We start from the raw sequence: 20,621 nt of genomic DNA on the forward strand, positions 1-20,621 counted from the left end.
GCCCAGAAACTGCTCTCCCCTTTCGCAGAGTCTGGCCTCTGACCCAGTGGTCCGGCCACCCCAGCCCCAGCCCCGGCTGCTGCTCCCTCAGGCCCCCGGGGAGGAGGGCCGGCCCAGTGTGAGCCCGCCGCTGTGGGCGTGAGGGCAGGAGCAGCGACAGCCACTGTGGGGTTTGCATCCTCAGGGGCTGCAGAGGGGCCAGCTAGGACCGGAGGGGGCTGCTGGGTGGGAGTGGGGTGAGGATGCAGGGGAGGGGGCCAAGGGGGCAGCTCTCTGGATGGTTTCTGAGGAGTCAGGGACTCGAACGGGCTGATGCTCCTTCAAGGGAGCCCCTCCAGCAAGTCCCTTTAAATGCTGGATTCAGTGGAACCCCAGGCAGGGGGAGGGGACTATACAAATGTGTATCTGTGTAAATCTATAGTGTGTGTGTGTGTGTGTGTGTGTGTCTATAGGTGTATGCGTGTCCCTGTGTCTCTCTGTGTATATCTGTGTGTGTGTGTGTGTACAGCACTATCGCCTCCTCATAACACTAAATGGAAAAGACCGTGGACATGGAGCCAGGTGGGGGGAGGATAGGGTGGGGTAGGACGGGGTGGGGTGAGGACGGGGTTGGGGGAGGATGGGGTGGGGGGTGACGGGGGTGGGGGAGGACAGAGTTGGGGGAGAACAGAGTTGGGGAGAGGATGGGGTTGGGGGGAGGACAGGGTGGAGGAAGACAGGGTTGGGGAGGAAGGATGAGCTCTCGCAGAGAATCTGCTTCTCACGACCCGTTTCCTCACCCACAAGCCTAATGACATCCGGTAAACACCAAATGGCAGAAAACAGGCTTGACCCCACCAGGCAGGGGTCAAATGGGGTTCAGGCAGGGGTCATGCAGGACCGCTGGCCCATCCTGCGGGAATGGAGGTTCCCATGACCCTCAGAGCTGCCAAGAGAGGCCCCAAGAAGCACAGCGACAGGGCAACCTGTTGTTTACAATGAAGTACATGGAAGGCGGACCCGGTGGCCCCAGGGGTCTCTGTCCTCGGCCTGACCCCCAGCTGCCCAAGTGACCCTGGCTGGCCCCAGTGACAGGCAAGCTGCGCTGCGCTGGGCCTGAGCACAAGGCCTGTTTGAGTGGTTGCTAGGAGGTTTCCATGGCAACTAGTAGGGGCCGAGGGAAGCCCAGCAGCTTCACACATCCCCCTCCACCGGTGGGAGCTGGGCCCCAGCAGCCCCTCCTGGGATCAGCCACCCAAGAGGGGCTGGAGGTGGCTGGACCCCCAAAGACCTAACATGAAGCTGACACTCTGGGGACACCGGGTGAGCTGGAGCAGGACAGGTTGGGAGGATGCAGAGCAAACAAAAGGGAGAGGCAGCAGGAGGGGTGTGCTGAGCCCCCCAGGATGACACCTGCCCCACTGAGGGGTCACCACGTGTCAGCGCTGTGTGTCAGCTGGCCTAGCTGCCCCTTAATCTTGTGATGAAATGGCTGATTTTAATCTCCGGCCACAGATGAGGAAACAGGCTATGAGGGGTGGAGAGGTCTGACCCCAAACAGAGCTCCTCGGTTTGTCGTCAGTGTGCCCAGTGCTGGCGAGGCTGAGCACCCCTTATCCTGACTGCTTGTCCTCCAGGAGTGTGCTCTGACCACCCCCACCTGATGCCAGGAGACAGAGGCACAGAGAGGCCAAGGATCTGGCCCCAAGTCACACAGCACAGTATGTAGAAGTAGGGAACTGTCAGGGCGAGGCCACCTGGGCCTGAAACCCAAGGGACATGCTGACTTTGATGATGGGAGTGATGGAAATCCGTGTAATTAAATACCTAGGAAACAAAGCCGGTGGTGGGGGGGCCGAATGTAAGGGAGAGAACAATCACCCAGAAACAGGCAGAGAGCTGAGCGCACCCCCAGTCCCTGGGCTACAGGAGTGCCCTGGCTGCGCCCCCCAGGGTCAGCCACAGACCACCTCTTTGCTGTCTCTAAGCAGTCCGTGAGGATGCAAGCAAAGGAAGCCTGCACCCTGTCACACAGGGAAACTGAGGCCCAGAGAGACCAAGGGACTGGCCAAGGTCACCCAGCCTCTGAACCACAGAACTGGCCCCCAACCCAGCTCTCCTGCCTCCTGGCCCTGCAAATTTCCATGACACCCTTGTAACTTGCCCCTGGTTGTGTGCCTAGCGCCATGCCATGCAGCTGGGGATGCCCAGCCAAGTGCAGACCTGGACGGGACAGACTCTGTGAATGGGGAGGGAAGAGTGGCTGTCACCATCCCATTTGGCAGATGGGGACACTGAAGCTCAGGACAGGGCACAAGGGAGTCAGTGGAAGTGGGAGCAGGGGGGCGGATCCCAGAGCCTGGCCCCTGGGCCACACCAGACCTTGTGACCTGTGTCTCATCCCACAGCCCCTCACCAGAGGGAGGAAGAGCTCAGGAGAGGAAGAGGCAAAGAAAAGGCCCAGGGGAAGGATGGCCAGGTGGTCAAGGAAGAGCTCCTGCCACTGCCTTCCCCGCCCCTCGTCTGCAGGTGGGGGTGCCGAGGCTTCTGCTCCCTCCAAGGAGGCAATGTTGCCATGGTGACCACCGTTACCTGGCAACTGAGCTGTGTTGTCCTGGGCACCTGCTGTCTTTCCTTTGGCTCTGGGGACAGACGTGTGTCCAGAAGCCCCCTTGTCTTGGAAAACTCACCTGTGGGGACAAGCCAGGTAGACCGGGGCAGGAGAGGATGTGCAGAGACCCTCCTGGGCCTTTGAGAATCAGAGGTGGAAACATCTCACACGAGGCTTTCTTTTATTTTTCAAAAGTGGGAATAATTCTACTGATTTGTGGAATAATAAAAATTAACATTGTAAAAACAATTTAACAATGCAGGAAAGCATACAAACAAAAGTTAGACTCAGCGTCATCTCACTTTGGTGGCATCGTCCCGGCAGCGCACTCCGCCTGCTGTACCAGAGGAAAGGTGGGCGTGTTTCTTAGAAGGGACCACGCACTGCACAGCTCAACCTGCATGGCCACTTAGCACCGCACTGGATGTGTTTCTGGGTCAGACACTGCTCGGGTGCCTGGGGGCGACTTACTCAGAGTGCCCAGAGCTCCCACTCAGGGCCCAGGCTGGGCACTGGGCTCCCGAGATCTGGCACCTAAGGGGGGCTCACAGTCTCTGGGAAGGAAGAGCTGTGACCAGCACACCCATGACCCCAATAGAAGAAAGGGAGTGCTCCACTCCACAAGAAGGGTCAGGCTCCACAGTGTCAGGTTCAAAGGGAAGAGAAAGCATGTACCTCCTGGAAATCCTGGCAGGCTTCCTGTAAGAGGCCCCTTTGGGGGCTGAGATTAGTATGATGAAAGGGATCATGAGTTGGAAATAAAGTGAGAAAAGAAGAAGGAAACACAAGGAAGAAAACACTGCATGGGCAGAGGCATGAAAGTAAGCTCGGGCTGGCCACCAGCAGAGCCCTACTGAGTGCGGTGGGGGCACAGGGCGCCCGGACCAGCCCTTCTCAGGGAGGCTGGAGGGAGGGGATCAGGAGGGTTTGGGATGGGAGGCCAGGAAGGAGGGGAGGACAGGACAGGAGGAGGGAGGGGGGAGGGAAGATGGAAGAGGAACTGGGACAGCTGACGTGTACTGGATTCACTGCCTACTGAAACCACCACTCACACAGGAGCCATGCCGGCCCATTTTACAGGACGGCAAACTGAGGATCTGAGAATTTGGTAAAACTTTCAAAAGACAATGGCCAATGAGTGGTGGCACCCCAGTAGTGTCACCTTCTCTGACTTGAGTCACCAAAGCCCACTCTGGCTACTAGCTCAGGGATGCTTTGTCCCCCCAACCCCATTTGTCTCAGAAATAGGGCTACTGGGGCCCCAGGCAGGCTGCTCTCTCCGGGCTGAGTGTGCTCGGCAGCCTGGGACCTCTGGGACCTATCTTGGAAACAGCTGCTTTGTGTCAGGGCCCGTGCTGACCACCTGATTCCCAGGACACATCTGACAGCATGGGCCTGCCCCTCGGAGGTGGCTTTACAGGCCAGGAGGTGGTCCCGGGAGGCCTTCAGTGAGCGAGACGCCTGAGCCATCCTGCAGCCCGGAGAACTGACTCCATCACAGGCGTGAACCCTGGACGGCCGGCCTCCGTCCTCTGCTTCAGTTTACATGAACTTCTAGGTTTAACCCATTTAAATGAGCACATAGTTCATGCCAGACTCTGGTGTGCTCTGTTCTCTTCAAAGAAGGGTTTCCAGGACCTCCCCTCCTCCTGCCCCCAGAGAACTGCCCGTGCCCTGCCCTGGGCTCTGCACACACACCCTGCTGGGGCCTAAATCCCATGGCAAATGTCATTGTAGGAGGAAAGGACACAGAGGAGGAGACCCCGCAAAGATGGAGGCAGAGACTGAGGGGCGCGGCCACGAGCCCCAGAGCGCCTGAGGCTCCCAGGAGCTGGAAGGGCCAGGAAGGACCCTCCCTGGAGCCTTCAGAGGCCATGGGCCCTGATGACACCTTGATTTTGGACTTCTGACCTCCAAACCCTGAGAGGATGAATTTCTAGTGTTTTAAGCCACCGATTTTGTGGCAATTTGTCTCGGCAGCCCCAGCACACTGACACGGCACCTCCCCAAGTCCTGTCCCTGGGAATAGCGGGAAGAGGACAGGGTTGGTGAGGGCGGGAAGGAGGGCGCGGCCCAGCCTAGTCGGCAGGGGGACAAGCAGAGCCCGATCCATTCTGGAATGAACGCTCCAGGTGCCTGGCCCCTCCCACACAGCCGCCACCAGGTGACCCGCCAGCATCCCCAGCTCATCCCGAGGTGTTCCCCTGACGTCCTGGCCCGTGGGAACCACAAACGAGCTGGATTAGATGCCTCCAAGGACCCTCTCAAGCCTGGCCGCACTCGGCCAAGCTTTGGGGAGAGTGGAGGCCCAGGGAGGGTGGGGGCCCAGAGGGAGGTGGGGGCTCTGAGGGGCCCTGCCCAGAGCTGCCGCCTGGAGCCTGATTTCAAGGCTCCCAGCCCTCCAGTGGGGCAGTGGCGCCCCCTGCTGGCCACAGCACCCTTCACATGCCCTGGCTCAGCGGGAACCCAGGGCCCCGAAACCCCGAAGAGCGAGCAGTTGGCCTGGACAACCAGGAAGTGTCAGCACGATTCTGGGCCGTCCAGGTCCTCAGTGTGATGGGGACAAGCGCAGGCAACGTGTGTTAAACGGCTGCATCCCCGTGTCTCGTCCTCAGTAATATGTCGGGTATCTGCGTGCAGGACCGTCCTTGCCTTATCCGTGCAGTCCTCTCCACACCCTGGAAGGAAAGGGGGAACCGAATGGGGCCCTCCCTGGGCCTGGTTCTTCACCTGTAAAAGGGGCATCTGGACCGTCCCCTGTCTTCCCCTGTCCCCCCATCAGGGGGCGCTGTGCACACGCAGAGGGCAGGGGTTGAAGGCCTACTGGGAGTGTGCTGTACGCAGCCTCCTTAGGGAACACGGGTGGGAGCAGGCGGCTTCTGGGTGTGCAGCCTGGGAGGTCACGCAGGGCCCCATGCCCAGAAGGGCCAGAGCCTGGTTTCTGCTCTGCTGTCACCATCTTTATATTTAGCCATTTTTCAACAAGGGCCCCTCATATTCACATGGCATCACGTCCGGCCCTGAGCATAGGAACCACCATTTGGAGCCTTAACCTGGTGGATGCCGCCCTGACCCCAGGCTGCCCGGTGAGCTGGGGCTGCCCACGCCTCCCATGCTCCCCTGCAGGAGCGCTGTCCCCTCTGGATCCCCTCCATGGGACTGTGTCCAAGCGCCTGGGAAGCCTTCCCAGACCACAGGGCTGGCAAGACGTCTCCTCTAGGCTCCCTCACCCTGGGCCTCCCTGGGGGATGCTGCGAGGGTGCAGGTGGGTGCCCAACTCCGCCCCTAAAGGGCCAAAACCTGGGCTTTCGTCCTCCAGACCTGTCCTGGATGGTGCCCGCCCAGGCCCCGGTCCTGAGAAGCACCCGGGATGGGCGGGCAGCTCAAGATGAGATCCGTGGGGCTCTGCTGCCACCTCACGGCCAATGAGGGGAAGACAGCACACCCACCAGGGAGGTGGAAGGTGGGTGGGGCCCAGCAACGCAGGTGGGGACCAGCACAGCAGGTGGGGAGGGTGGCCAATGCAGGAGTGCGAGTTTCAGGAAGATCTCAAATTCCCCTTCCCTGCACCGTTCTCCAGTAACTGCTCTGTCTGCTCACCCTGTAGACAAAGGACCGAGGGGCAGTGAGCGTGGCCATGCAGCTGGTGAGTGGCAGGGACCTCCAGGACCCCCCAGGTGGGGGTTCAAAAGCCAAGCCCCAAGCCCTCCATGGAGAGGTGACAGAGGCTGCTCAGAGGACAATTGGGGTTGGGCCCCAGCAGCTCCATCAGGTCCTTCCTCCAAGCGGGTGGTCCTCACCCTCTGTCCAGGGCTTCCAACACAACTTCCAATCCTCTTTCCCACCAGGAGCCCCTCCTGGGAAGACAGGCAGGAGCCGCCACGGGCAGACACCCTAACTCTGCCCTCGGGGACGCCCGCAGGTGCCCAGAGATGGGGGGGTCTTTAGACGTGGAAACAGACCTCTAACCCCACTTGTTCAGTGCACCGGTGGTGAATGACGTTGGGGGGGCTGGAGGGGGGGGCTGGAGGGCTTAAAAGGACGCATTTTGCCCCCAGACCCAGATTCAAATCCCAACCTGGCCACCTTCGTGCCCTGTGACTGACTCCATCCACCTGCCTGAGGCCCTGTGCCCACATCTGTAAGAGGTAGAGGTCCTACCTCTTAGGCCGACCTCGAGGATTCAACAAGGAAATATTTACAGAGCACTTGGCCGAGGCTCAGTGTCCAAGACAAGCCCCCAGACCCCACCAAGGGTCTACCACACATCTGGCTCCACAGTGGTCTGTTGGGGGTGAGTGTCAGGGAGAGGTGACCACGGCATCCTCTCTGCTGCCCCAGTGACACTCAGATTAATGCACCACAAGGCAGCGGTTCGATGGGGTGCCAGGGAACACCTGAGTCCAGCATCCGTGATCCACATGTCCATCTGCTTGGATGCCGCTAAGCCTTGGTGGCCCCTAGGAGCCACCTCCTGAACCCCTCCCTGGTCTGCCTCCTCCTCACCTTCCAGAGCCCCCCCACATTCAGGCCATCTCCATTTCTGACCTGAATTTTAGACCATAAATCAGCGTCTGTGCTCCCTGCTTAAACACCCTGTGGTCACTTCCCCTGTCCTGGGGTAGAACGGAAACTCCTCTCTGGGCTCCGAAGCCCTGGGCCATTTCTCTCTCTCACCCCATCTGGGTCCTCAACTCCAGACCCTCTGAGCTGAGCGGGTCCCTCTCCAGGCCTTTGCACAAGCTGTTCCTCCCCCAGAGCAGTCTTCTCCCCTTGCCCCTGGTGCCCCGTTACCTTCACCTGGCCTCGGAGTCTCTGCGACCCCCGCCCTGCCTCCCTCAACACTGCTGGCCAGGCCCCTAGGGCAGAGCCGCCAGCTTCCGAGGGAGAGGGGTCCCGCTGGCATTTGCCCAGTGGTGATGCCCGGGTAGCGCCCCTCACCCACCCTCTTCCAGCCATCCTCAAGGGCAGCCCCACTTGTGACCCTGTGCTGGGCTCCCCAGTCCTGCTGAGGGTTTTAGGGTCCACGCAGGAGGCCTGGCTCTGCGTCTGTCCCCTTGTCACCCCGTGTACCTTTGCTGAGTGACCCAGGGCCATGGAGACAAATTCTTCTCTCTTCCAGGGCCTCATGGAGGAGAAAAGTCTCCTACCTGACGAACTGTATTGAAAGGCAGACCATCCAGAGGCAACCGAGACATCTCTCAGCAGGTGGATGGATAAATAAACTGTGCTCCATCCAGACAATGGACCGTTACTCAGTAATAAAAAGAAATGAGCCATCAAGCCATGAAAAGACATAGAGGAGCCTTAAATACATATTCCCAGATGAGAGAAGCCAGGCTGGATGATTCCAACTATGACATTCTGGAAAAGACAAAACTGTGGAGACAATAAAAGAGCAGTGGTGGCCAGGGGTTGGGGGAGGGAGGGGTGAACAGGCGGAGCACAGAGGATTTTTAGGGCAGTGAAACTGCTCTGTGTGATACTGTCATGGCAGGTGCATGTCATTACGTTTTTGCCCAAACCCACAGAATGTCCAACACCAAGAGTGAACCCTGATGGCAACTGTAAGCTCATCGGCCCTGGTAGGGCAGCAACAGAGGCAGAGTTGAATCCAGATGTCCCAGCACCCAGTCAACCCCTCCCTGCACCCCCTCCCCCACCAACAGCCAGAGCTGAGAAGGGAAGGGGGGCAGGGCTCGGGAGTGGGGGCTGAGTCTGCGGGAGAGGTGACCCCCCTCCCTCCCTCCTTTCACAGCTAACCGGCCTCAAGCCCTGACTCCTCTGTAGCCCCACCACCACCATGTTTTCTTGTCCCTCGGTCCCTTGGCCAGCCCCAGTCCCTGTCTCCTCTCCTTACATCTCCTTGGACCTAACCCACACCCTCCAATTCCTTTTCCACACTGAGATCAGCCTTCACAAAACCCAAGTCTGCCCTGTTGCTCACCTGCTCAAACCATGCCCCCCAACCCATGGCTTCCCATCACCCTCCAGTTCCCAGCTGCCTGTTTGCAGAATTTGATGCCAAAATTCATATGAAAAAGCAAGGGACCCTGAAAAGCCAAATAATCTTGAAAAAGCAGAATAAAGTCAGAGGATTCCTACTTCCCAATCTCAAAACTCACCACAAAGCTGCAGGGGTGCGGCCAGCGTGGCGCTGGTGTAAGGAGTGGCACACCGGTCCGCGGAACAGCGTGAGGCACATTCACGGCCAAAGTGACATTCAACAAGAGGCCACGACAGTCAGCGAAGAAAGAGCAGGCTTTCCTTCCAGGTTTTTTTTTAACTGAAGTGTACTCAGTTATGATGTTGTGTCAGTGTCTCGTGTACAGCATCATGTTTCAGCCATACTGTACGTAAGTACGTTCCTTTTCAAATTCTTTTAAGAACAGTCTTTTCAGCAAATGGTGCTGGGACAACTGGGCAACGGGACATACACATGCAAAAAAAAGAAGTTGGATGCCCGTCTCACAGCACATACAAAAATTAACTTAAAATGGGTCACAGACCTAAATGTAAGAGCTGCAACTATAAAACTCTTAGAAAAAAAGAGGTACAGATCTTCATGACCCTGGGTCAGGCAATAGTTTCTTAGATACGACACCAAAAGCATAAGCAACCAAAAAAAAAAAAATAGAGACACTGGACTTCCTCAAGATTAAAACCTGTTGTGATTCAAAGGATATAAAGAATTACTGTATGTCAACAATTAAAGAAAACAAATAAGCCAATTTAAAATTGATCAAAGGATTTGAAGAGACACTTCTCCGAAGAACCTGTCCCAGGGGCTGATGAGCCCACGAAAAGGTGCTCAGCATCATTAGTCATCAGGGAAACGCCAGTCAGACCCATGGCGAGGTACCACTTCACACCCACCAGAACGGCTCTACTGAAAAGGAAAAGAAAGAAAACAGAAGGTAACAGGTGTTGGCAAGGACGTGGAGAAATTAGAACGCAAATAATTGTTGGCGGGAAGTAAAATGGTACAGTCATTTTGAAAAACAGCCCAAGAGTTTCTCAAAAAGTCCAACATAGAACTATAGCATGAGCAAGCAATTCCACCCCTAAGGCTACACCCGGGAGAGAGGAAACTTATGCCTACACAAAAATTTGTAGCAGCATTAGTCACAGCAGCCAAAAAGTAGAAACCATTCAAATGTCCATCCACGGATGGGTGGATAAGCAAAATGTGGCCTGTCCCTCCAGAGGACTATTACTCAACCACAAAAAGGAACGAAATACTAACACAGGCTACGTGATGGGGGCGAACCCGGAAAACATGACGCGAAGTGAAAGAAACCAGAAACACAAGGCCACGTGTTACGTTTCTGTTTATGCAAAATGTCCAGAACAGGCAGATCCAGGGAGACAGAAAGCAGACTGGTGGCCGCCAGGGCGCGGGGGAGGCGAGAGTGGGCAGCAACCCTAAGGGTCACAGAGGTTCTTCTGGGGGGATGAAGATGTTCTAGGATTAGTGCTGAGGGCTGCACAACCTTGCGAATGTTCTAAAATAAACCACACTGTACACTTTAAGAGGGTGAATTTTGTTGTATGTGAATTGATCTACGTTTTTTCACTGGTCCTCCAGACTCCTTAGCCAGCGTTTGGGACCTCCCATGGCAGCCCCTACAGCCTCTCTTGCCTCATCTCCCACTTGAATCCCCCAGTCACAACCTCCACCACCCTAGACAGTCCAGGAAGTCACACCCCAGCCCCACCGGGCACCTTCCATCACAGCGCTCTTCACTTGGCATTCAGGTGGTCCCTGTCTCCTCCATTCCCCCAGCCCAATGTGAGTTCCCCAAGGTCAGGGACCAGAAGACACCACTGTGTCCATAACACTCAGCAGGGGCTCCAGAGAGCAGGCATCAGACAAGGAGCAGTGATGGGCAGATGGATGAATGGAGGGATGGATGAATGTGTGAATGGATGGGTGGATGGATGGATGGACAGATGGATGGATTGAAGGATAGATAGATGAATGGATGGGTGAACTATGGATTGATAGATGGATAGCTGACTGGACAGATGGATGGATGGATAAGTGGATGGGTGGTGGATGAGTATGTGGATGGATGAATGGGTTTTCAGGAGCCCAGAAAGTCCATGCAGTGACCCTATTTGGGGACAAGGAATTAGCCACCATTCACTCCTGGAACCTCTCTCTCCCTGCTGGTTCCAGTGGCTCCAGGCTGGACAAGGGTGGTGGGAAATGTTACCCAGGCCAAATGAGTTACATTAAGGAGGGTAAGGGTCAGAGCCAGCCTGCCCTGGATTTCAAAGCCAAACCTCCCTTTCCCAGAGCACAAGCAGCGAGAGCAGGACCCACGGGAGCACCTTCAGAGCAGACCGGCCAGCCCTGCTCTAAGCCAAGCGGAGCCAAGTTCCCCAGCATGGGGAGGGCCTCACTGCTGAGCCAGGGGCAGGCGGGGACTCAGAGAGTCACAAACAGGAGAGAAGACAAACAGACCCCCAACTGGACCCTAGCTGTCTAGAGCCTCACAGATACACACACACCATCACCATCACCATCACTGTCTCCATCACCATCACCGTCACCATCACCGTCTCCATCACCATCACCGTCACCATCACCATCCAGCCAAAGGAAGCTCTGGCCGGCTCGGACCACAGTCACCCCAGCCCTTCTCTATGAGTAAATGTGAGATAATAGAAAATAGATTTCCGTCTCTGCCTTCAGTTCCTGGCACAGGGCTCCTGAAACCCTTGTAAACTCCTGAGTGGTAAGACATTAGTGGGGAGGGGACAGCTCAGTGGCAGAACACAGGCTTCATATGCAACAGGTCCTGGGTTCAGTCCCCAGTACCTCCATTTTTTAAAAAATATAGAAGACAGTAGAAGTATCTCTTATTCTGGTTGGGCTCCTGAATGGGGAGTGGTCACCAGAAAGACCAAGCCACAAATAGACACTTGGAATTTCAGGCCCACTCCTCACTCTCCAGAGAGGGAAGAGAGGCTGGAAATGGAGTTAAATGGAGTTAGGAACTGCTGACGCCTAACTGGGAAAGCCGTCATTAAATCCCTGTGGAGAGTCTCCCAGTGGGTGAACACACCCGCACATCCGGAGGGCGATGCGCCCGGCTCCCCTGGGACAAGACCTTGCGCTCGGCATCTCTGCATCAGGCTGTTCGTTTGTACCCTTTATCTTTAGTAAACCAGTCAGCGTGTTTTCCTGAGTTCTGTGAGCTCTCCTAGCGAATAATGGAATCCAAGGGGCAGGAGGTCGTGGCAACTTCCGAGTCACAGGTCTGTAGCCACGTCAGACACAGATTGTGGGGAACCTGGGGACCTACCGCTTGTGATTGGCATCTGAAGTGGGGAGGGGGCGGTCTTGTGGGACTGAGCCCTCAACCTGTGGGGTCCGACGCCACCTCCAGGTAGCTAGTGTCAGAAATGAGTTAAATTGCAGGGCACCCAGGTGGTGTCACAGAATTGCACCCCCACTCACTCATCTACAAAACCCAAGGACCCCTCAGAGGCAGCCCTGCAGGCATCACGGTCCCTGGGTGCATCCTTGTCCACCCATCCAGGGTAGCAAAGCTCTATTTCAGTGTTTCCAGGGCTCATCCTGCTGACCTTTCGTGAGCACCTACTGTGTGCCCGGCATCACGCCCCACACTGAAGGGCCAACAAGTAACAAACCCGTGCTATGGGTTCCCTGGTGGCCCAGGCAACAAGCCCGTCACAGAACAGCTTTGTTACACTAAAGTCGCTTCCTTCTCACCGCCTGAAAGGCAGCTGATGCCGCCCTGGGGATGGTAAGGGCTTCCTATGGCAGATGCTTTTTCATCTGAAGCCCAAAAGGGGAAAGTAGGCACCCAGCTAAGGGGAGTCGGGAAGCGTGGAAGCAGGCTGTCCCCAGAGGGAACAGCATGTGCCAGCAACCTGCCAGACATGAGAAAAGGGAGCACCGTGGCTGAGGCTAAGGCTCCGTCAAGCTGGGGTAACTCTAAGCATCTGAAACAAGACGAGGGCCAGGAGGCTCCCGCTGTAAAGGCTGACTTTGTAAGGATCCGTGCTTTCTTCATTTTAAAAAAAAATACCGTATGATGTCACTCATATGGGAAATCAAAATAAAAAAAGACACAAATGAACTTATTTACAAAACAGAAACAGACTCACAGACATGGAAAACAAACTTATGGTTACCAGCAGGGAAAGGGGGTAGGAAGGGATAAACTGGGAGTTCGAGATTTGCAGATACTAACTACTGTATATAAAATAGATAAACCACAAGTTTCTTCTGTACAGCCCAGGGAAGTATATTCAATATCTCGTAGTAATCTATAATGAAAAAGAATATGAAAACGAATATATGTCTGTATACGGATGACTAAAGCATTATGCTGCACATCAGAGATTGACACAGCATTGTAAAATGACTGTACTTCAATTAAAAATCTTTTTAACTAAAGAAGAGAGATTCCACAGGACCAGGGTTTAAAAGCAAAATACACACAGCTGTTACAGTTTAACTATTTGCCATCTGCTCACCTCTCCCACTCAGATCTCTTAAGTTTCCTTCAGCAGCAGAATCTGTGAAATGGGCTAACAGAGAGGCTGGGCCGATTTGAGCTGAGCAAACCCAGAGGGCAGCCCAGAAGGGGCCCAGACCAGGGAGCAGGATATTTGGGGAGGAGAAGTCTTGGGGCCCTGAGACAGCAGCAGATCCTAAGCACATGAGCAGCGGGCAGATAATGTTTAGATGTTTAGCCATGGGTGTGATTGTCCATCCGCATTATGGTGCTTCAGCAAGACACTGCATAGACTTAACTTGCTTCTCAGTTACTTTGGATGTGATGCAAGACAGGTGGTTCTTTTAATCTGCGGTGTGGCCGCTCTCGGCCCCCGGAGTAACCATGCTGGCGTGCTCTCCCACTCTTAAAATAATACACATTTATTACCAGATGTTGGGAGCATGCTAATTTGGAAAACCAGTAAGAACAGAAACCTTCCATATTGTCAGGCGCCAACGGTCACCGCCGACAGCAGCCGAATGTGTTGCTTTTGGGTCTTTCCTTAATTTCTGCATGTCATGTCATTTTGATGCTATCCCACAAGATATTTTGAATTTTAGTGGTTTTTAATTTAGTATGACTGCGTAAGCATTTTCTCGTGTCTTTAGATACGGGAAACCTAATTCTAATGGGTGCATCACATTCCAGAAGAAGGATGTATCGTCACCCCGTGATTCATTTTTAATGGACGTTTACAAGGTGTCTCTGGCCTTTCAGCACAGATGATGCTCTGACGAACAGCGTGAAGGTTTTCCTAAGGTTCGGAATGCTTCCTTAGCACGGCTTTCCTGACGTGGAACTGCTGAGTCAGCTCACTTCCTGAAATATCCAGCCAGAGTGGCCTCCAGCAAGTTTGTAGCCATTTACTTCCCCCCAGAGGTACCAGCTTCCCCTGCCAGTGTGCCTCGTACACCCACGCGCTATGACCTGGGCTGCTGCTGACTTGAAACTGGAAGGGAGTTCCCCTCTCCTGGGAGGTGACCCCTCCGACTGCCCACAAGGATGACAATGTGATTCTCAGTAGATGCTCCTGCCCCTCCAGGCATGTCTCCTCCACGCCTGGCTGGGGGGGTGGCTGGGGAGCTGCCAAGGGGACCATTGCTTGCTTTGAGAAGCCCACAGACTCAGCTCTATGGCTTTGGCCAGTGGCTTCCTAACCTGTTAATGAGGACAGTGGGAGGGTCACAAGAGAACATGAGGACAGGGGGAACAGGCACTGACCAGCCACTGCACTGTCACCTCTCACAGCCGGTCCCCTCTCTGGCCCGCTTGGTGGGAGGGACGCACTGTTCCCTGGTCCAAAGCCACTCCTGCCACTTCCCAGAACAGCAGCAGATCAAACGCACTGGGTTCCTGGACTTCATTAGTGACTTATTTACTTCTCTTTGCCAGGCAGAAGTTTCCATTTAACTAGAGAAGCCTATTTTAAATTACATGTCCCTTCCACCAGCCACGCGGCTCGGATGCTGAGGAGAGACGGGCTTTGTCGGGATCCATGTGTCTCAGGACAACTTCCTATTTCAGGGCGCGGGGCCCCCATTGAGGGGTGCCTGGGTCCACTTCCAGATGGAAGGAGGCCGGGAACCGAGCACAGCCGGCCAGCTCCAGGGGCCCGAGAGCTCCCACTGGCCCAGCGGGAGAGCCGGGGGCCCGGTTCGGGGAGGCCCCGGTCGCTCATCTGCTCACTCATTGGCCCCATGTCCCTCAACCTCAGCTCTGGGGCTGGCCTGGGGCTGGGGACAGAGAAATAAATCAGACAAAACCCTCTTGCCAAGTTACGGTCAGGCTCTGGGGGAGAGATGGGCCCCCGAACATGTAATTACATTCAGACCGTTGTTGAAAATCTATTTTCTGACCACTTAACCGTGGGTCATAAATTGTGCTGAGAGATTAACATTGTAAGAATTCTGCGAGCTGGGGACGGAATTTGTCCCAGGCCCTTGCTGGCCGAGGCAGACAGAGGTCCAGCGTGGGCCAGGGCTCACCCAGGGTCACACCCAAGCCACCGGCAGGAACTCAGGACCTAGGTGCCAGCCCCTCTGGCTCTGCAGAGTTCTGATGGGGCCGGCAAGGAGGCCAGGATGCTTCTGCTTCCGGGCTTCCCTCAGGGTCACAGAAAAAGGGTTCCGAGCCCCTGGGGCAGGGTCACCCAGAGGAACATGTGACCCACCTGTCCTGGGTGAGCCGGGGAGGGCTGGGTTCCTGCAGGCAGCCTGGGCAGGAAGCAGCTGCAGGAAGCTGGGAGGGGGTGGGGGACGAGAGGCATCGGTCACCTCCATGGTCCACCCTCCGCGGAAGCCAGGGCAGGACACTGCTCCAACGTGGAGCTGCAGCAGTGAGGCCGAGCCCAGCTCCAAGGCCCGACGGTCCCCGCTGGTCAGTCACTGCCTCATTCTTGACCTGCTCCAACCCAATGGCCACAATGAGGTGGCAGCTGACAGACACACAGGCTGCAAGCACCCCTCAGAAGTGGCCAGGTACGTGTGGCCAGTCCTGGAGGATGAGATGGAGATTTCTAGGCAGAGACGGGGTGAAGGATACAAAAAATGACCCCACTCCAGAAACACCAAGGCCAGCTTTTAAAGAAAACAGAGCAGGAATTAGCAGGGTTCCCTTCCTATAGACTTCCCTGTGTTCTAGATCCATCTTCCTGCCTTCATGCTCCCAGCCTCCAGCCTCCAAGAACCCAACCCTTAGGTAAACAGTCCAGCTGAGGCCACAGAAGGCGGCAAGAAGGTGGGCAAGAGAGCTCCTTCTCCAACCTGAACCCTACAAGTGACAGCTGGATGTAGTGAGCCCACCGTCTCTAGAAGCAATCAAGCTGCATCTAGACCCCCAGAGGCCAAAAGGCCCAAGAAGGAGTCTTTAAGTGTTGGAGAGCGTTGTAACAAGGTATCAGGAGGCCCCCTGGAGCAGCACTGTGTCCAGGGCTCAGAGACTCCCAGGTCCTCTAGATAGACCAGGGGAGCACCCCAGAGCCCCTAGAGAACCAGAAGCAGCAATAGAGGGTGAGCAACTGCCACAGGCCAGGAGTTCTGATCTCATCTCAAACCATCTCAATGCTTTCAGAGCATGGATTACTCTCCCCACATAGATGAGGAGACCAAGGTCCAAGGATGTAAGTACTTGCTCAAGATCACACCGCCGTCTGGGGGCAGAGCCAGGATGCTGACCCAGCTCTGGCTGATCCGAAGTCTGGATTGAGCGCTCCCCTTTAGCCCTCTCTCAACTGAGAATTCTTCCTGCAGTGCCCCCTGCCTGCGACACTGGCTCTCTCTCCACCTGGCTTTGGCTCAGGCATTTCACACATCTGCCAAGACTGCCTGTGTCTTTAAGTTTTATTGTCTTCAACACACTTCGACCAAAATATTCACTCCAATTCTCTCCTCCTTCCTAAATTACATACGTTCCCTCACTGACTCAAGCCCAGCAGTGGGGGCTGGGAGTTAGCCAGCCGTTAAGTCAGGTCCCTGGACCACAGCCCCGAGGGGAGAGGATGCTGGGCTCCAGGGAGGAGGGCTGCCGGGACTGGGCCAAGCCTGGGGCACGCAGCAGCCTCCTACAACCCCCACCCCCTTGCACAGGCTCTGTGCCCATGTTGGGGAGACTGCTACCCCATTCTACAGCTGAGAAAAGTGAGGCTTAGAGAAATCCCAGACATGGTGTCCCAGAGAACATTGGTCAGCCCCTCAGGTTCAGCTGCTGTCACCCCACCCCTGAGAAGCCCGCAGCTGGGACGCTCCTGGTTCCATCACCGATCCCTGCCCCCTCCTCGCGCCCGAGGCTGTGGTTCTGGACCCTCGGGGAGCAGGGATTGGCAGAGGGCCCTGTGCACAGACACCCCTCCCCCATGAGGGTCTCACCACTCCCATGTCTCCTCCAGGTGGCTGGACACTGCCCAGCACTGTCTTCTGCTGCATCGGGGCAGGGATGAGGGGTGGGGGGCGAAGAGAGGTAGATATTTCAGGCCCTGGGGGCAGGGAAGGGAGTATGGGAGGCTTGAGAACACAGCGCTTCGCTCTGATTACTTTATTTACTCCTCACGACCACCCTATGGGTGGAAGGCTCACGCATGGCCACGGTCCACATGCTCCCTGGGCTGGACATGGGCCAGGCACTCATTTCACCCCCATTTCAAAGACTAGGCAACTGAGGCTCCCTGAGGAGGGATTAGAACCTGCAGCTTCCACTGTGAGGCCCCAGATCTTTTCACTTAGCCACGCCCCTTCCTGGCATCAGTTTTTCATCTTCTGCATTGAATGTTTGTCAAAGTATTTCACATCCAATAACCGATCTGGGACAAACTCAGCAACTATGTGGAGTCAGTAAGGAAGCAAGTGGGAGGCTTTGTGCAAGGGCTGGTGCCACAGCAGCCATCATTCCTGCCCCAGGAGATCTTTTGCTCAAAATTCAGAACATCAGGATCCAACAGAGGCCACTAGGTCCAAATCATACGCCTGGAGCTCTGGGGGTCCCAGAGGTGGAGGGAGCAGACAGGGTTCTGGGGCCCCTCTTACAGGAGAACAGCTCCTCTGAGCCATGCCACCGGTAAGCCAGACACCAACTCATCCCCAGTCCTTCAGCCTCTGGGGGCTCACCTGATGCCCACGCCCACCTAGAAGCAGATTCCAGCCCCTTCTCAGTCTTGCTGCCCACCCACCCCCTGCCGCCCACCCACCCCCTCCACCTGCACAAAGTACTAGCAAGAGGGAGAGCTCGAGGGAGATCTGGTGGGGGCCCAGCAGGGGCTCTGTGTTGCCTGCCACTCAGCCACCGGGGGTGCCTCCTTGGGCACCTCGTCCCCCAGCCGCCCTGGGCAGAGCCTCACCAGGGCGTCATCTTCTGCCTCTTCCTCCTCCCAGTCCTCACCTTGCTGCCTCTCACTGTTCCTTGACTTCCACACTCTTGTCCTTCCAGATCATGCTGAGCCTTTCACTCAGCTACAGGTCCCTCCCCGTGAGGAACTGGGACGGTCAGGACTCTGCCTGCAAACTGCCAAGTGAGCCGCCATGGTTCCGTGGATGCCGGCAAAGACGCGAGATGCCTGAGTCAGAAGCAAAGGATGGCTTACAACTCACCGCAGCAGCAGGAGCCAATTATCAACATCGTTATGGGCCAGTTCCCCAAGATCGATTCCCACAGGACAACGCACCTGTGTGCTCAGTGGTTGCGCTACAGAAGAGGAACCCTGACCTCAGGGAAGCCGAATCTTTCCTGGGAAGAAGTAGACACACCTGCCCTTTGCTCTGGAGGGAGAAAGGAGCCCTCTGTTTCCAGGCTATGCAGTTACACTGTGGTGAATAGCATCCTCCCAAAATTCATGTCCACCTAGAGCCTGTGAATGTGGTCTTATTTGGAAATAGGTGGAAATGGGGTCTTTGCCAATAAAATCAAGATAAGATGAGGTCATACTGGACTAGGGTGGACCCTTCATCCAATGTGACTGGTGTTCTTGTAAGAAGGGAGTCTGGACACAGGGGAGACAGCCATGTGAAGACAGAGGCAGAAGCTGGAGGGATGCAGCCACAAGCCAACGGATACCGAGTGTGGGCAGCCAGCCGTCACCAGCAGCTAGAAGGGGCTCAGAGGGTCCTTCCCTAGAACCTTCAGAGGGCACGTGGCCCTGCTGACACCTTGATTTTGGACTTTTAACTTCCAGAACTGTGAGAGAATAAATTTCTGTTGCTTTAAGCAACCTAGTTTACGGTAATTTGTTAACTGAGACAGGAAGGGACGGGGCAGGGCCCAACAACTGAAGGAATGACACAGCAATCGAAGGTAGAACATAAGCTGGTTAGAACCAAGATGGCAGAAGACTCAACTTCCAGTGGACCTTGAGCCTCATGGCACAGCCACAGGTGCTGCGACAGTTCCCAGGCTGATCGGAAAAGGCCACAAGTGGGCAGGGCCGTATTCCTGGAAATCCCCACTCCTTCCCCAACATAGTTGGAATAATCTTCCCACTCAGTAGCATCTGGAATTACCCGGCCCATAAAAACTAACCACGCCTACACCTCGTCACCTGCTCCCTCTTGCCTTCTGAGACGGCCCACGTTCTGCCAACGGAACGTGTGTCTCCGAGGCTGCCCTCCCTCCTGAGTGAGACGGATCGCACCGTCTACGGAGTGTGTATCTCGCTTGAACAAACTTGCTTTCACTTCACTATGCCTCGCGCTGGAATTCTTTCCTGTGCAAGGCAAGAAGCTACTCTGCGGCGACAGAACCATGGGAACTCATACATCACTACACGAAAGCCTTGAAAAGCTAGCCGGGAACAAAGAGCAGCGGTTTTGCTCACAACACGCACAGAAACACGGGGGGCGCTTGGAGGCTCATCTCCAAGCCGCATGATGCTTTTGCTCATCAGAACCGAAGACCTGCCCATCTTTTCTTGCCCCTGGGGGTCTCACCTCTGCCCCAGTTGGCTCACCGTGGCATTTTCCCACTCCTTGTAAAGGAAATTTTTTACTGGCTGATAAGACAAATGTTTAATGCTTCTGTCACATCATCGCTTGGACTTCCGCCCAAGATTGTCTGAAGAAAAGCTTCCATGGATTTCAAATTTTTTAAAGCTGGAACATCTGGGCCCAACGCTCTCAGCTGGCAGCTCAGAGAGGACAGGGGCTCGCCCAAGGCCAGGAGTGAGTCAGAAGCCGGGTAGTCAGTTCCCCGAACTCCAGCCCCGAGAGCGGCCTCCCGAGTTAGTCCTCAGTTTCCGTTGATCAAAGAGAGGTCAGAGCAGAAGATGGAGGTTGGGCAGAGCAGGAAGATGCAGACGTCGCTGGGGCCCAGACAGGTCGGGCAGGGCTCACGCCTCTGCCGCTGGGGACAAAAGCGTACTTTTAACAAGCGGTATCCTCTGACCACCTCCTCCCCTTGTCTCCTGTCTAACCGCAGAAAGCTCAGCCACATTTCTAACACCCACCCCTCCCATCCACGCCACTTCCTTCAAGATTTCCATCTCAGTCGTAAGTGTTGTCAGGCCAACATGTTACCTAAAAAGCCTTGTCGAAAGGGGCCACTTCTTCAGTGGCGAGGCAGGGATTTCTTCTTGCTCCCTAGGCTGGCAGGTCCTGCCCAGTCTGTATCTGTGACTCCTGTGCTGGTGGTGCCAGGGACTGCTGGCTCTGCTTAGCTGGCCCACCCACTCCTTTCACAAAGGATCTGCAGCCAGGATCTGAGTTAATCCCCACGACAAGGTGACGTCTCCTTATTTCACACATAAGGAGCCAAAGACTCAGAGAGGCAGGTCTACAGACAGAAAGTAGCCATGTCGGTAAAACGAGGGTCAGGGGTTGGGGAGGGAGGGAAAAAGGAAGGGAGGGAATCTCTAGATGCCCTTTCGAGAGACTAGGCATATCCTAGCACATTAGCTGGTCCTATAAGGGTCTGTATCTTTCATCGTCTTTGAGCAAGTTCACAACTCTGTAAGTGGTAGAAGACAGATAATAACACAAAGGTTTCTACCAGAAGAGATGCAAGTGAAATTCATC

General features: G+C 55.5%; 1 long non-coding RNA gene across 1 annotated transcript; it reads left to right on the top strand.

Moving 5' to 3' along the window:
- The first annotated feature begins 1,170 nt into the window (after positions 1-1,170).
- Positions 1,171-2,839, top strand: LOC140700524 (uncharacterized). Its single transcript, XR_012078935.1, has 3 exons — positions 1,171-1,302; positions 1,617-1,700; positions 2,388-2,839. It is a non-coding gene; the product is annotated as an uncharacterized lncRNA (long non-coding RNA).
- Positions 2,840-20,621: the final 17,782 nt, after the last annotated feature.

Source organism: Vicugna pacos, chromosome 12 (assembly GCF_048564905.1).
Source record: "Vicugna pacos chromosome 12, VicPac4, whole genome shotgun sequence".
Taxonomy (NCBI): domain Eukaryota; kingdom Metazoa; phylum Chordata; class Mammalia; order Artiodactyla; family Camelidae; genus Vicugna; species Vicugna pacos.